This window comes from Euleptes europaea, chromosome 4 (assembly GCF_029931775.1).
Source record: "Euleptes europaea isolate rEulEur1 chromosome 4, rEulEur1.hap1, whole genome shotgun sequence".
In the NCBI taxonomy this organism is placed as follows: Eukaryota; Metazoa; Chordata; class Lepidosauria; order Squamata; family Sphaerodactylidae; genus Euleptes; species Euleptes europaea.
The window spans coordinates 283,434-299,478 of NC_079315.1; positions in this window are offsets into that span (position 1 = coordinate 283,434).

Sequence of the window (16,045 nt, forward strand, 5' to 3'; positions counted from 1 at the left end):
AAGGTCTGGAAAAAAGGGGGGGGGTTACAGGTGGGGGAAAACATTTAGGAATATACATAGGTAGGCCTCTAATTATGTACATTAGTTTGGGGACAATGTTCATCTAAGTTGATTTTATCCCAGAATGTTAAATTTAAAGGATTCTGCTTATTTAAATCCCCTGGAACACTTTTTCATAGGGTGGTGCCTAGAAGCCCTCTATGCTTCTAGGGACCAACAACCCTTAACGATGAATGTGTTGTGTGGTCCACAGGAAGGGCTTGTGTGATGCTGATGGGTTTATGGGAACACGTCCAGTCCGCAGTGCAGTTCACTCCTCTCCAGTTAATTTCGCATCTTGAGAGATTTCCAAATTTAGTGCTCAGATTCATTAATTTGGGGACTGTGGATCCAAATCTTCTAAAAATAACGCATCGTCCACGTATAATGCTAGCTTAACTTCTGTTTCTATCTTTATTCCTTTAGTATTCGTATCCTGACATATTGGCCAAGAAAATAGCTCAAGAGCAACATGGGAAACGAGGGACAGCACCGCCTAGTTCTCTTAATCTGAGTAATACCCATTTGGGATCATTCGCACCCTGGGTTCGATATGGGAAAACTGTCCATTTAGTAAAATCCTGCGGTATGCCCATCTTTTCTAATGCAGACTGTAGGAACCTCCAGCGGATTCTGTCAGACATCTGTGCCATGAGACCAGGCCCAGGGAAGGCCTCCCTCTGCCAGCTGTCCCTCATCCTGACCAGCAGGCGAAGGTGGTCTGGTAGACCCCTGCCTCGAAGGGTCAAAGGGTGCACAGAGTACAAAGCCACTAAGGTGATTTGCTAATGTGGCAGGGATTATTTCGGTAAGAGATATGATGTCATTCTCTCCTGTATAATGATTGTTACTGTCAACTAATTTCTTCTCACATATTATCAGTGCTGTGGGAGAGCGTGATCCAATACATCATGCTTATATTGACTTACATTTAGTAAATAAAGTTTGAAAAGAACCCCATGCTAATTTTGCAATCATCCCAACAGTAATAAATACTTCAATTTCTGTTTAGGGAAAAAAACAACCGTGGTTTCAATGTGATATTCAAATATTTTACTAATTTAGTTCAAAGCTTTAGATGGCAATTATTTTTCCTGGTTGCGTACTTGTAAAAAGTTAATAACAATAGAGCATGTTAATTCCCTTACATTGTTTAAGGGGAAAAAACACAAAGGCACAGAAATATGTTGATACAAATCCAAAGAACCGTCTATGACACACCACAAAGGTAGCTCTGCCAGCTCATCCATGTCAACAGAATTAAGCTCTCCTTCCTGGGTGGGGGGCGGTCAGGAGGGCGCCCCCACTCAACCAGTGCCGTCCAAAGCCTGACTTGTTAGTGCGCTTCAGACTGGTGGTCACAATATTCTTTTCACCTTGTGAAAGGCGACCCATCGATAAGAATTTAAGCTTTGGTTGTGACTTAACCTTTACATCCAAGCAAATTCATAACTTGATTCTTTACTTGGCTTATTACCCCTCCCTCCCATTTTCTAATCAATCAACATACACCTACTTCTCACACAATTCCTAGAGACAATCACCTAAAAAACATTATTTACAACTTTGGAAGTGCTGAGCTTGCCTAATATTGTATTGGCAATGGAATCCTGTCATTGTTATCAGTTTCATGAAACAAGGAATCCTTGTGTGTTTGTTAAGTGCTGCCAAGTCGCTTCCAACTCCTGGCGACCCTATGAATCAAAGTCCTCCAAAATGTCCTATCTTTGACCGCCTTGCTCAGATCTTGCAAATTGAGGACTCTGGCTTCCTTTATTGATGTCAGATAGGCCCTCCGCCGGCCCCGGGTAGAAACAAATAATTTCCCCCACAGACAAGATGGAGTCCTTTTGCACTCCATCCCCCCCCCCATTTGCACCTGGTCTCCTGCCCAAGACCTGCAGCTCAATGGAGACCAGCCCCGGTAATGGCTGATCTGATACCGGGTCCCGCAGAACAATACTGGGAGCCCGGGAAGATCAGCCACTTAACGCACGCATTTTACTCTGAATACTTTTGCTCAAGTCGTTACCAGTAGTTTGCTTCGGTATTGTGTCTTTGTTTCCAATAATCCAACCAACCCCATTGTATCCACCCTATATATGTTTCAATATTCCCCCATACCTGTATGCTAGCCTTAAGTCTTTTGACCTGCTGAAATCACTGTTCTTCTGAAATAAACTTTTTACTCGCTGTATCGTCTGGAGGAAAGTTATTGCCTGGAACGCATCGACTTGCTGAGGCCTGACAATTGAGCCAATCCATCTCTTGTTGGGTCTTCCTCTTTTTCTGCTGCCCTCAACTTTCCCTAGCATGACTGTCTTTTCCAGTGACTCTTGTCTTCTCACGTGACCAAAATACGACAGCCTCAGTTTGGTCATTTTAGCTTCTAGGGTCAGTTCAGGCTTGATTTGATCTAGAACCCACTGATTTGTTGTTGTTTTTTGGCTGTCCACGGTATCCGTAACACTCTCCTCCAACACCACATTTCAAAGGAATCTACTTTCTTCCTATCATCTTTCTTCAATGTCCAGCTTTCACACCCATACATAGTAATAGGGAATAAGATGGCATGAATTAACTTACTCTTGGTGGCCAGTGACACATCCTTACACATCAGAAACATTAAAAGGAATCCTTAGAAACTGAAAATATTCCACCACAACTCTCTCTATCGTATTCAGAGTGCAGGTGGGATTATCACTATCTATAACGCTTACTGCAGCAACTCAAAATTATTTTGCAGTAACGAACCTTAGCAGCCGTTAACCACATAACAGCAGCACAAAGCTTTTTCTTGACAGTAGCATGCTAGTTTCATCCATGCAGTCACAACAGCCACAACTGTCATAATTGCTGTTAAACAATCAGAACAGGCTTGCGTATAAATCAACAACCACAAAATCCCCAGCCTGCCTGCACATACTTATGCTCATTATTTGAAATACACACAAGGGGAAAGTAAGAAAAAGCCAACTGCTCCATTTTGGTTTCATACAGACAGCCATGTTAGACTGATGCAGCAAATCAGGAACAGGGGTCTTCTGGCACCTTAATGCAAGCCTATTTCTCTGCCCCACCCCCCTTCCATTTTAAATAGCTTCCCGGCTTGGTCACCTGAAAGCAAGACTTATTTGTTACCAGCAACCAGAGGAGTGGGTATTTTTAAGCCTGAGGTGTTTAGCCTCTAATTATATGAACTGGGTCACATTTGTGCCAGTGAAAACTGGTGACATTTTTAGGTCAGATGCAACACAGCTAGTCTTTGTAATCTGCTACACCAGGAGTTCGCTGCACACTGGAATACAGTAATAAATAATTAACCCACATGATCTTCCCTTCAGACCAGTAAACTGAGATGTTACATTTTTGAACCGTGTTTTGGGAGCACTATTCCTAAAAGCTTGTGCATACCAAGCAAGTTCCAAGTGGGAGAAAGAGGGGCAAACATTTGCAAGAAAAAAACCCCACTGCCTTGTGTGGTCAACTCCTGCCCTGTTCTTTGCATATGTCAAATACAGCGGCGGAATTATCCAGTAAGCTTGCTGGTGAGGAAGGGCTCCAATCAGCTGCTCCAACACACAGCAAATCCCAGCCCCAGAGAAACAAATAAGAACATATGAAAAGCCCTGCTGGACCAGAACCAGGCCCATCAAGACCAGCAGTCTTTTCACACAGTGGCCAACCAAGTGCCTCCAGGAAGCCCACAAACAAGACGACTGCAGCAGCAGCATCCTGCCTGTGTTCCATGGCCTGCTCCTCTGATCCTGGAGAGAACAGGTGTGCATCACGACTACTATCAATTTGGACTAGTAGCTCCATGAACATGTCCACTCCCCTCTTCAAGCCTTACCAGTTGGCAGCCATCCCCATATTTTGGGGGAAGGGAGTTCCACAATTTAACTATGCGTTGTGTAAAGAAATATTTCCTTTTATCAATTTTGAGTCTCTCACCCTCCAGCTTCAGCAGATGACCTCGCGTTCTGGTACTACGAGAGAGGAAGGGGTGATTCCCCTCCTCTCGCCGCCTGAAGTCAATGGGTCTACTTGTAAGAAAGGTATAGAGCCTGCTGGATCACACAGAAACTGAAACCTCGTCAGCTCCCGTTTGTTCTATGAAAGCCAGACGCTGCCATCCTTTCTCAGTTACAGCCGGCCAGAAACAAATACCACAACAAGCATCGTGCTTTCCTACAGTCACAGCCAGAGGAGAAGCAGGACTCAGTGGCTGAACCTAAAATCTGGACACATCCCAGGAAAAACGATGGTAGAAATACTCACAGACAGTGGGTAGAACCTGTGGGAGCTGTTAGAGCAGACATAACCTTAAGCAGAGTTGAATCCACCCACACCCCGGCTGCTTTCATTCTCAAGCATAAAAGGATGTTTTACCGTCTAACAGTTTATTCAGCAGCTCCGCAGGTACCGCACAAAAATGTTTTGATACTTGTAAATCAAAATTCTTCACGCACCTGTCATTCCACTTCCTTCCAATGCCTGCACCTCGATCCTATTTGTCATGCGCTTTTTTCGTGTGATTTTACACCTGCCCCGGATTTCCCTGCGCTGTTAGCGTTATTATAACAGATTACCTCTCCCACGTGCCGCTTATCGCCCACTACTACTCACAGTGTCCTGTTGCATTAAGGCCACACACCCCTCAAAGTCTCTGGGACGTCTCAAGAAAGCATCCTCACCTGACTCCTCCACACAGAGCAGCAGCCTCCGAGGAACCCTCTCCCCCCATCGGTCTGCCTGCAGAGGAATCCCTGTGCATAGCGGAGGACTCTGAAACGTATTGAAGGGGGTACACGCCGCTCAGGCAAGGTACCAGCCAAGCTTGTAAGGGCCCACGGTGCTCAGTACAAACCGAGAATGCACCCAGAAGTCAGCGTGGTGTAGTGGTTAAGAGCGGCGGTTTGGAGAGGTGGACTCTGATCTGGAGAACTGGGTTTGATCCCCCACTCCTCCACATGAGCGACGGAGGCTTATCTGGTAAACTGGATGTGTTTCCCCGCTCCTCCACATGAAGCCAGCTGGGTAACCTTGGGCTAGTCACACTCTCTCAGCCCCACCTATCTCACAAGGTGTCTGTTGTGGGGAGGGGAAGGGGATTGTAAGCTGGTTTGATTCTCCCTTAAGTGGCAGAGAAAGTCGGCATATAAAAACCAACTCTTCTCCTTCTTCTAAAGCTGCAAACTGCAGGGAATAGTTGGTAGGGGTGGGCAATCTGTCTTCCAGGGAAGTGTGGCTGCCATTCCTGTTGTCCTCATTGAGGATCCATGGGTCAGAGCCAGAACTTCAAAACATCCCAGCGTAATTTTATTATAGCCCCATCCATACATTCTCTGCAGTTTACCGCCACTCCAATCCACATCATTCATTATTTGGTACCTTCACATACACACAGTCTCTCATAGCATCCACTTCATTTGTGCTCATCCATTGGCCTCAGTAAAAACACTTTTTGAAAGCTAAGAATAACACCCTGGGTATTTACTACAATCCAATGACAGGAAATACACATGCAATATTAGAAGCATATTTGCATCCTAAATTGGAATTCTATGCACACTGACTTGGGCGTGGTCCCTCTTAAAATCACCAGGACTTTACATCCACATAAGAGTGACTAGGATTGCAGCTGTCGAGCGACGGATACAAAGGGAGCTTTTACTCTCAAAAGTTTATACCCCAAAAAATCTTGTTGGACTCGTAAGGTGCTCCTGGACTCAAATCCAGCAGATCAGCGCAGCTACCCTCTAAAGCTAGGATAGTAGCTTCAATCCATGATTCATAAGTGATGCGCCTATCTAAGGGATACCTGGCTTGCCAAATAGCGCAACACAGAGAAGATGGAAAGTGAGAGGAAATGAAAGAAAAGGGAAAGATAAACCCTCTTAGACAGATCTGTGGCACATTAAATCCAAGCTAATTTATTACGGCTTAAGGCAGGGGGTTGGAACTCATTTGTTACAAGGGCTGGATATGATATAAATGTCACTCGGTCGGGCTGGGCCATGCCTTGCCAGCCCATATCGAAAATGGGTGTGTGGTGACTGCTGGCCTGGCTAGCAAGTCCTCAGTGGGCTCACCAGCCCATATTGGGACTGGGGGATGGCTGGCTCGGCTGGCTGGGAGCTCTCCAGGGGCTGGGACCGGTCTGTGGGCTGTATGTTTGACAAACCTGGCTTAATGTTTTGTGGATTACAGCTGACTATCAGCGGAGGGTGCCGAGTTGTTTTCTGTTGCTCCAGAATGTCGGACCAGAACCAACGGGGTTGAAATTAAATCAAAAGAGTTTCCGTCTAGACATTAGGAAAAACTTCCTGACAGAGCGGTTCCTCGGTGGAACAGGCTTCCTCGGGAGGTGGTGAGCTCTCCTTTCCTGGAGGTTTTTAAGTAGAGGCTGGATGGCCATCTGTCAGCAATGCTGATTCTATGACCTTGGGCAGATCATGAGAGGGAGGGCACCTTGGCCATCTTCTGGGCATGGAGTAGGGGGTCACTGGTGTGTGCGTGTGAGTGGGGGAGGTCGTTGTGAATTTCCTGCATTGTGGAGGGGGTTGGACTAGATGACCCTGGCGGTCCCTTCCAACTCCATGATTCTATGTTTGAAGTATGCATACTTTTTATCAACCCGAATCCTTCTACATGCAAACACGTACAGAGGAGGGGGGGGAGAATGGTCAGCTGTGGTGGTCCCAGGCAGCCATAAAACATAAGAGGCTGCAGGAGACCCTCAAAGCTGGAAGGCGCAGAGGGCACGAAGCGGCCCTGGCACCGCAGGAGTGGTCTGTGACACCCGAGACACACAGATGGGTGGGTGGCAAGTGCTGCCAACCCTTCCCGGTTCTGACCAGGGGGGAGAGGGGCTCTGAGGCAGCTCCGGGTAGTGGGATGGACCCTGAATTAGGGCCTGGAGGCCCCGGGGTTCAAATCCCGCCTCTGCCAGGGAAGCTCACGGGATGACCTTGCAGGGGCCACGTGGCTCAGTGGTGGAGCCTCTGCTTGGCATGCAGAAGGGTCCCAGGTTCAATCCCCAGTGAACAGGGACCAGGCGAGTAGGTGGTGTGGGAGACCCTTTTCTGCCTCCGAGACCCTGGAGAGCTGCTGCCGGTCAGAGCAGACAATGCTGACTCTGATGGACCGGGGGGGGGGGACGGACGGAGGGACGGGGGTCTGGCTCAGCAGAAGGACCAGCGTCGTGTGTCCATGTGACCTTGGGCCAGCCACGCAGGAGCCTCCGCCTGGGCCTACCTCGCAGGGGCGGCTGCGGGAGAGGAGAAGGACGGTGGGGAGAAAAGGAAGCAGCCGATGGGGAGGGGGCGCAAATGAGGAGCCCCATTCAGGAGGGTCGAGGAGCCGCCTGCGGGGGGTCGGTGGGTGGGTGTGGAGACCCCTCGGCCTGGGCAAAGCGGGGGTCCCGCAGACCCCCCACCCCCAAAAAGAGGGAGGGAGACGCCCCTGGCCAGGACGTGGCCGAGGAGGGGAAGCCCGGCGGGGGGGGCGTGAGGGAGGGAGGGAGGGAGGGCTCCTGTGGTGGGGAGGGGGCTTGAGGGGTCTCTCCCCCCCCCTCCCCGGCCCGCCAAGTGACTCACCCGGCCCGCCTGCCGCGGCGCGCCCATCCCCTCAGCCGCCGCCGCCGCTTCGCCTCCCGGAGGCTCCTCGGCGCGCGCCCCTCTCCACCCCGCCCCTCTTCCGCGCGCGCGCGCACGCGCTGCCGCCACTACTATAGCTACGGGGCGCCACGGCAACCGCCTCTCGCGAGAGTAGGGGGGAGGGCGGCCCTCCTGGCGAGAGGGTAGGCCAAATCTCGCGAGAGGAGAGCGCGGGGTCCGGAGCCCGACCCCCGTGAGGGTGGCTGGAGACGGGAGGGGGAGCGCATGGGGGGGCGGGGCCTGGGGAAAGGGCGGGGTTCGGGGAGGGGGCGGGGCTTCCGTGCCATAGAGGCCGCCCTCCAGAGCGGCCATCTTCTCCAGGGGGCGGGGCTGGTCCCTGTCGCCTGGAGAGATGGGGGGGCCGTCAGCCGGGGATCTCCAGCCGCCACCTGGAGGCTGGCAACCCGAGTCCCAATCCTCCCCTCCCCACGGCTCGTCCAGAGAAGCGGTGGACAAGCGTGAGTGGGGTTGCCAACCTCCAGGCGGTGGCTGGAGACCTCCCGCTACCTCCAGCGGATGGAGATCCGTTCCCCTGGAGAAAAAGGGCCGCTTTGGGCCATTGGACTCTACGGCATTGAAGCCCCTCCCCAAACCCCGCCTGCCTCAGGCTTCGCCTCCAAAATAGGGTTGCCAACCTCCAGGTACTAGCTGGAGATCTGCTATTACATTGAAGTCCCTCCCCAAACCCCGCCCTCCTCAGGCTCCGCCCCAAAAAGCTCCCTCCTGTGGCGAAGAGGGGCCTGGCAGCCCTGCGGGTGGAGGGTTGGGAAACCCCTGGGAATTTGGGGGCAGCAGAGGGCTCCCGGGGGAGGGGCCTTTAGCAGGATAGGATGCAGTTGAGCCCCCCACCCCCACCCCTCCAAGGATGCCATTTCCTCCAGGGGAGCTGACCGCTCAGCGGTCTGGAGAGGAGCTGGAATCCTGGGGAGTGGGGGTGGGTGGTCCCCAGGCCCCACCTGGAGGTTGGCAACCCAAATGGACTGCACACGTCCAGGATCCCACAGGGACAGGGGTGGGATATGCTGGCAAATGCGAACTCCCAGGGAGAAAGATGCTCGTCCAGCCTGTTGTGCTAATTTTTTACTGGGAGGGATTTTTAAAAACTTCAAATCCTCATCATTGGCCAAAGTGGTACCTTCCGTGTTTTGTTTCCTGTCCCCTAAGAATCGGTGTTGGTACAAAATAGACGTACTTTTCATGCATGGAGAACAAGCTGCTCAAGATGGTTTCTGGACACAAGCGGCCAGGTGTCGATCCTGGTGACTGGGCTCTGGGGGGGGGGTGGAAGCTCCCGAAAGAGCGCTCCTGCCTTGGGCGTGGTGGCAGTGGTGGAAAATGCCCCCCCCCCGTCAAGTCACAGCTGGACTTATGGCGATCCCTGGGGGCGGGGCGTTCAAGGCAAGAGATGCTCAGAGGTGGTCTGCCATGGCCTGCCTCCGCCTCACGACCTTGACATTCCTTGGAGGGTCTCCCATTCAAGTAATAACCAGGGCGAACCCTGCTTAGCTTCCGCGATCTGACAAGATCGGGCTAGCCTGGGCCATCCAGGTGAGGGCACTGTTTATCTTATCCCAGGGTAAGTAGCCATGCATTGACATCCAGCTTATGCCTCAGTGTATCACAAGTGGGGAAATACAGAAATGCACCCATTTGTGCCACCCAAATGTCTAGACTTCTAGGTGGATTCTCACGCTGCTCACAGTTCTGTACTCATAGAGCAACCTCCAAATTCAGCACAGCAGTGGCTGTTTTAAGAAGTGATGGTCCCCCCCACACACACACACAGGTGGCTCCTCAAAAGAGTGGGTGTTTTAAGAAGTGTGGGTTTATTTGGGGTCCTGCATCCACCCACAGTGATCGCTTTAAGGCAGAAGCTGTACTGGCTCAGAGTGCATAATTTATAGCTCTCTTCTGCTTCCGACCTTGCTTTAGCACTGCGCTCACAAGCGACCCATTCCATGTCAATGGAAACGCTCCGTGTCACGATGGTATCCTCCAGCAACGTTGCACCCTTCCTCTGTAAGCATTAGAGTGCTTTTCTGGCCCAGGCAGACCTTTCCCAACCTTAGGACCAGTGTATTTCCCAAACCTGAAAATTGCCACTTGCTTCTCCCACCCAGGTGTGCTCAGCTGAGGGCGCCATTTCCAAGATTCCCTTTTGCAACTGTGTGTTGTTTTATTTATTTAAGTGCTTAGCCGATTACACCCTGGTCCATCACATCGACTCAAAACTCTTCACAGCAGTTTCTTCAAATGTCGTTTTTATTTTCCCCTCCCCGGTGTGGATGTGTTTGGGCAGGGATGAAATCTAGCAAGAGCGCCATTCAGTGCTTGGAAGGAAAGAGCTATAGAGAGGAAGCCATATAGATCACCTTGAAGATTAGCATTGTATTCAGTGACCTAACTGGAACTATGGCTGACACGCCACTCTGAAGAGGATCCTGGCGACCTGAATTTATCTCTTGGTTCTGTACTTTTGCTTTGTTAGGATGGTCTTTGTATGGCAGCTGCCCAGTTTGCCTTGGAGTTTTAATGGGTGGTGAGATTCAAATCTGTTCCATTGTTTATGTCACACACACCCCTTTCTGAGCCTGTGGGAACCTTTGGGATTCTGGCATGGCATGGTGGGTGCAGCCACAAAATGGTCGCCATGGGAGGCAGAGCCAACCACAAACACAGAGAGGAAACCCCAAGTACAGCAGGCAGGAGTAGCTTTCTAAATATACACCGAGCAAGAAGAGTGAGAGAATAAAACTAGCACAGTAGTGGCAGCTGCCGCTGAAACCGAGTTACTTTATTCTGCACAGTCGGTCACTTTCTAAAAACACCTGGTGGGTGGGGCGTGCTGTGGCTCCCACGGGCTCCATCTTGGGGTCATACTTTTATAGTCAATTATATAACCTGCGGGGAGCAATCCAAGCCTCATCTAGACACCTTTTGAGTCAACAGCTCTCCCAGCACTGTCTGTGCAATATAGTTTAACAGCAGAATTAAACAGACATTTAACAGCAGAAGTAAACTGACATTACAAAAACATTAAAAGAAAAATACACATCACAGCACTTGACAAATTCCAGAGGAAGACACGTGTGTTTTCCAGAAGAGCTGTGCCCTCACCAGAACACTCACGCGCTCCTCTCTTGTGCTGTCGGAATTGTAAGTTGAGCCATCCAGGTTGCAGAACGGGTGGGGGGGCACTCTGCAGGTCTCTGGGGCAAAGGCTTCATCAAAGACATTAGGAAGAATTTTCTAACAGTCGGAGCGGTTCCTCAGTGGAACAGGCTTCCTCGGGAGGTGGTGGGCTCTCCTTCCCTGGAGGTTTTTAAGCAGAGGCTAGATGGCCATCTGTCAGCAAGGCTGATTCTGTGACCTTAGGCAGATCATGAGAGGGAGGGCACCTTGGCCATCTTCTGGGCGTGGAGTAGGGGTCACTGGGGGTTTGGGGGGGGAGGGAGTTGGGCATTTCCTGCATTGTGGAGGGGGTTGGACTAGATGACCCTGGTGGTCCCTTCCAAATCTATGATTCTATGACCCTGGTGGTCCCTTCCAACTCTATGATTCTATGGCTGGGGGAGAGGAGATGCCAGGAGGCGTGGAGTCTGTAGTTGCGTCGGGGTGGTAGGAAGAGGCCCGTGCATCTTTCCTAGAATGTGGAAGCAATTACTCATCCGGGAGGCACTTTGGATCTTCACTGCGGCATCTGTGTTAATATTCAGTGTAACGGCGTTAGTATAGCATCTGTGAGTCGTCTCGCCTGCTCTGCTAAAATCCCTGCAGAAGAGCTTGTGGGCTGTGTCATAAGCTTTGCCAAAGGAAATACAATTTCCTTCCTTTCCCTCTTCAAACTCCTTCCTATTAATAGCCCTTTCCTCTCGCAGTTAATAAGAAGGATGCATTTGATTGCTGCGGAGACATCTCCCTACTGGGAAGGACAGTAGCCCAAATCCTAAGATGTCCTTACGCAGAGGATGCCGGTCTTTGTAATTCTCTAGGGAATTTGTAATTTCTGTAGGGAAAGTGGAGTTTGGAGAGGGGAGGGGGCTCAGTGGGGGTTGGGGGTGATTCCACAGCATCTACCATCCAAAACTGCCATTTCCTCCAGGAAAACTGCAGTAGTGTGGAAATCAGTTATAATTGCCAGAGAACCGCAGGCCCCACCTGGATGAAGCCCCCAACCCTGAGAAGAGAGCCTGGTATCGAACCCTTGGGGGGAAGGGGCGTGTTGAATGCTCCACAAAAGGAACTGAGTCATCAAAACTCTCCAGAAAACAAGAAAAGTTAAGTCCTAGCAGAGGAGAATCTATTTTCTGCTTCCTCGTTCTACTTGGATTCAGAAGCGGGAGACCATTGCTAGAGCACCAAAGTCCTCCGCAGTATGTCTGACAGTCCATAAACCTGTGGGGTTTTTGAAGCCAGCGATGACCACGCGTGGCAGTGGTTGATTTTTAGCAATGCCCCAACCAATAGGGCAGGGGTCCCCAATCTTTTTGAGTCTGAGGGTACCTTTGAAATCCCGAGAGGGGGTGGGGAGCGCCACCTCAAAACGGCTGCCGGTGGAGGCGAAGCCAAACGTAAAGTGGCTGCCGCAGGAGGTGGAAGGAGATGCCGCGCCTCCCTCTTCCCTCTGCGGAAAAAAGAAGGGAAGGGGAATGAAGGGAAGCCTGAGGGGGAAGGAGAAAGAGACTGGGGGATGAAAAGAAGAAAAGGAGGAACGGAGCCACCTACGGACTACGGAAAGGGCCGGGGCGTTTAGTAGTACTCCTGCTGATCCGCCAGCGATCTGCAGCCACTGGGAAGTCACAGGGCAGACAAGGAGGTCGGACTTGGGGCACAAAAGAGGCCAGGTCTGGATCCAGGTGTGAACGTTGTGTTTGAAGTAACATGGCCAAACCACCAGATACAAGACTCTCATTAACCAGTAGCTTTAAAAAATGCTAGACCAATTGTAAATGTGACAACATCCCCGTGAAGCTGACAGTAGAACTACCTGGATGCATTTACCTTGAGGGTGGTTTGTGTGATGATCAATGACTATATTGACAAATCATGGCAGGAGGTCATGAAACTCCATGGACTATCTTGGGCCAGTCATCGATGCTCCCTTCCTTGTGAACATGCTGCCTGTTTAACCTGCTGGGAGCCTTCCTCTGGGGGCCAGGAGCAAGCAGAGCCGGGGCCCGGTAGCCATGGGGGGGGGCACTTGGCTTGGACCTTTCAGGGGCAACAGAGATGGGTATCAGCTCACCAACTACCTTCCCTTGCACAAGTGCCAGTTTGCACGAATGCCAGCACAAGGAGCCAATAGCCATGATGGGGGCTGATGGTTGGGAGCTGAGCGGAGCGGCCCCTGCAAGGCTGACACATGGGACCTTCTGAGGCTGCTCACATTGGCTGGCTCCTGGACCATTTTAACTTCCCAGTCTCTGCCTGAACAGGGGGGCATCCTTTCCTTTCTATCCATGGGGGAGCTCTGCTCCCCCCCCCCCCACATCTTAGGCGGGTGCTTAGTTCATAGAGTTTGAAGGGACCACCAGGGTCAACTAGTCCAACCCCCTGCACAATGCAGGAAATTCACAACTGCCTCCCACACACACACACACACAGTGCCCAGAAGATGGCCAAGATGCCCTCCCTCTCATGATCTGCCTAAGTTCATAGAATCCGCATTGCTGACAGATGGCCATCTAGCCTCTGCTTAAAAACCTCCAGGGAAGGAGAGCTTACCGCCTCCCGAGGAAGTCTGTTCCACTGAGGATCCGCTCTTAACTGTTAGAAAAGTCTTCCTAAGGTCTAGACTGAAACTCTTTTGATTTAATTTCAACCCGTTGGTTCTGGTCGACCTTCTGGTTTCAGCCATTTCCTCCCAACCCAGCTCCAACGCCCAGGTGGGGAGACAGACAGGTGCTGAAATTAACCAGGTGTGGGCGAAGTGGTTTGCAGGTTCCCGTGGGTTAAAAAGCAGACCTGATCCCCCCCCTCCCCACCTTGAGGAAAGCAGGGAAGGGCCACTCAAATCAATGATGCCTCGCTTCTCCCTGCCTATTCTGCAAGCTAAAATTGCCATGAAATACGAACACTTGCTTATATGTGTCTTAAATTTTATAGGCGGGAGGGCCCCTTGGGTAAGAGAAGTATAACTGGAAAGTGTGTGTGTGGGGGGGTGAATAATATACAGAAAAAAACATGTTTCCGATTGAAACAAATGAATAAAGAATAACATAAAGAAATGGGCATGACAGCTGTAATGACGATCAGCAATAAAAAAAGTTCAACTAAAACGAACTGAAGACCAACCCTCTTTTTGGTGCGCGTCCCTATTCCGTGTGTGGCAATAATCGAGATGGGCTGTTAGCAGGGCACAATATCTCAACCTCTCTCTTACAGAAGAGCATGTGGCTAATGCAGCAAAGGTGGATCAAAAGCACCGCTGGCTGGCACAGCGGCCACCTGGGCATCCAGGAACAAAGTTGGCCCCAGAACCACCACAAACTGTAGAAGGGAGCGTGAGCAGAACCGAGAGCGCACACAGCTCTCCTCCTCCAGCTCTGCGGGGTCCCCCATCATGTCCAACGTATCTGAACTGAGTTGTGTGAGTTCCTCAGCCCTCGTCCAGCCCACGACACTCTCCAGGACCGGTTCAGAGAATCACCTGTCACACCCAAGTCTGAAGGGGAAGAAAAACGAGAGAGAGGCGTCACTCTGCCCAAGCGTTTTGGCTGAACAAGCAGTTTGATGACGTGGTTTAATAGCTTGGGAGAGGAGCCAGAAGCTGGTTGAGTAACACAGGACAGTTCCCATGGGGATGAGCCATCGGCGCCTCACACCACCTTCTGATGCTGCTGCCCGGGGAGGAAAGAACCATTGCAGAACGGCTCCTCCCCAACCTACACAATTATCCATGATTGTGGATAATGGGATCAAAAACTGCCGGAAGGCCCAGGAGAAGAAGGAGACAGACCCCCGCGCTCCCTCTGACCTCTGCCAGAAGGCGGCAGGGCTTCGTGGGCACCCCACTCCGCTAGACTGATCAACGAGCTCCCTTCTGGCAACAAACTGCCCAACCACGAGGCGGCCCACGTGACAAAGGATCCACGTCTTCGGCTCTGAATGAAGTTTTGGCCTCTGCATTGCAAGACAGCATCAGGTGTGCCCTGATGATTCACCTGGGAAGGACCCTTCGGTCCGTCTTTCCGCACTTCCCCAGAGAGTCCCTGTGGGCCCGGTCGCTGGGCCCTTCTAATGCCTGTCAAGTCTTTTCAGTTATGTCACCTTACTATTCGCTCCGTGTGGCAAAAGGATATTAATCCAGACGCATGTGCTGTGTGCCCCTCTTGCTATATTTACCTATGGAACGTGTGTTTACTTAAAGACATGTTAGCTCATCTTTCTGAAATGACATAGCAAAAATTCAACAGAATACAGTAAAATGCAAAGATAAAAAGAGCCCGTGGGGTGCGCAGTGGTTAGGGCGCTGATCTAGGATCTGGGAGAACCAGGTTTGAATCCCCACTCTGCCACGGAAGTCTGCTGAGTGACCTTGGGCCAGGGGCACACGCTGAGCTTAATCTCACAGGGTTGTTGTGAGGAGAACAATGTGAGCCATGTTGGGTCCCCGTTGGAGAGAAGGGGTATTCATTAAATAAATAAAAAGGGAGTGCATTACAGTAAAACCAACAGCATAACATAGTCTTCATTTTGCATAGTGTTAATTGAAAAGCCTGCAAAAACAAATGGACTAAAGTGTTGTTTTTTTAAAGCATGGTGTAGTGGTTACGAGCGGTAGTTTGGAGCGGTGGAGTCTGATCTGGAGAACCGGCTTCGATTCCCTACTCCTCCACATGAGCGGTGGAGGCTAATCTGGGGAACTGGATTTGTTTCCCCGCCCCTCCACATGAAGCCATGTGGGTTTCCTTGGGCTAGTCACAGCTCTCTTAGAGCTCTCTCAGCCCCACCTACCTCACAGGGTGTCTGTTGTGGGGAGGGGAAGGGAAGGTGATTGCAAGCCGGTCTGAGTCTCCCTTAAGTGGTAGAGAAAGTCGGCATCTAAAAACCAGCTCCTCTCCTCCTGCTCCTTCCTCCTCTTCCTCTTCCTCTTCTTCCTCTTCTTCTTCTTCTTCGTGTCATGCAAGGCTGTGCTTATTCAGAAATTGAATGCCAAAGCTGCCCAGCACAGCCTCCAGGAAGCCCCTCTTCTGCCCCACTGGGACCCTGATTTATTTTAGTTACGGGGCCAGCGGATTTCTATCAGCCCCGTGTGCTTGAGGATTCACGGATAGAGGCTCTCTTAGAGGTGGGAAGTCACAAGGCATGAGGCAATTTCAAGGCCGAGACCAATATCCTGAGTT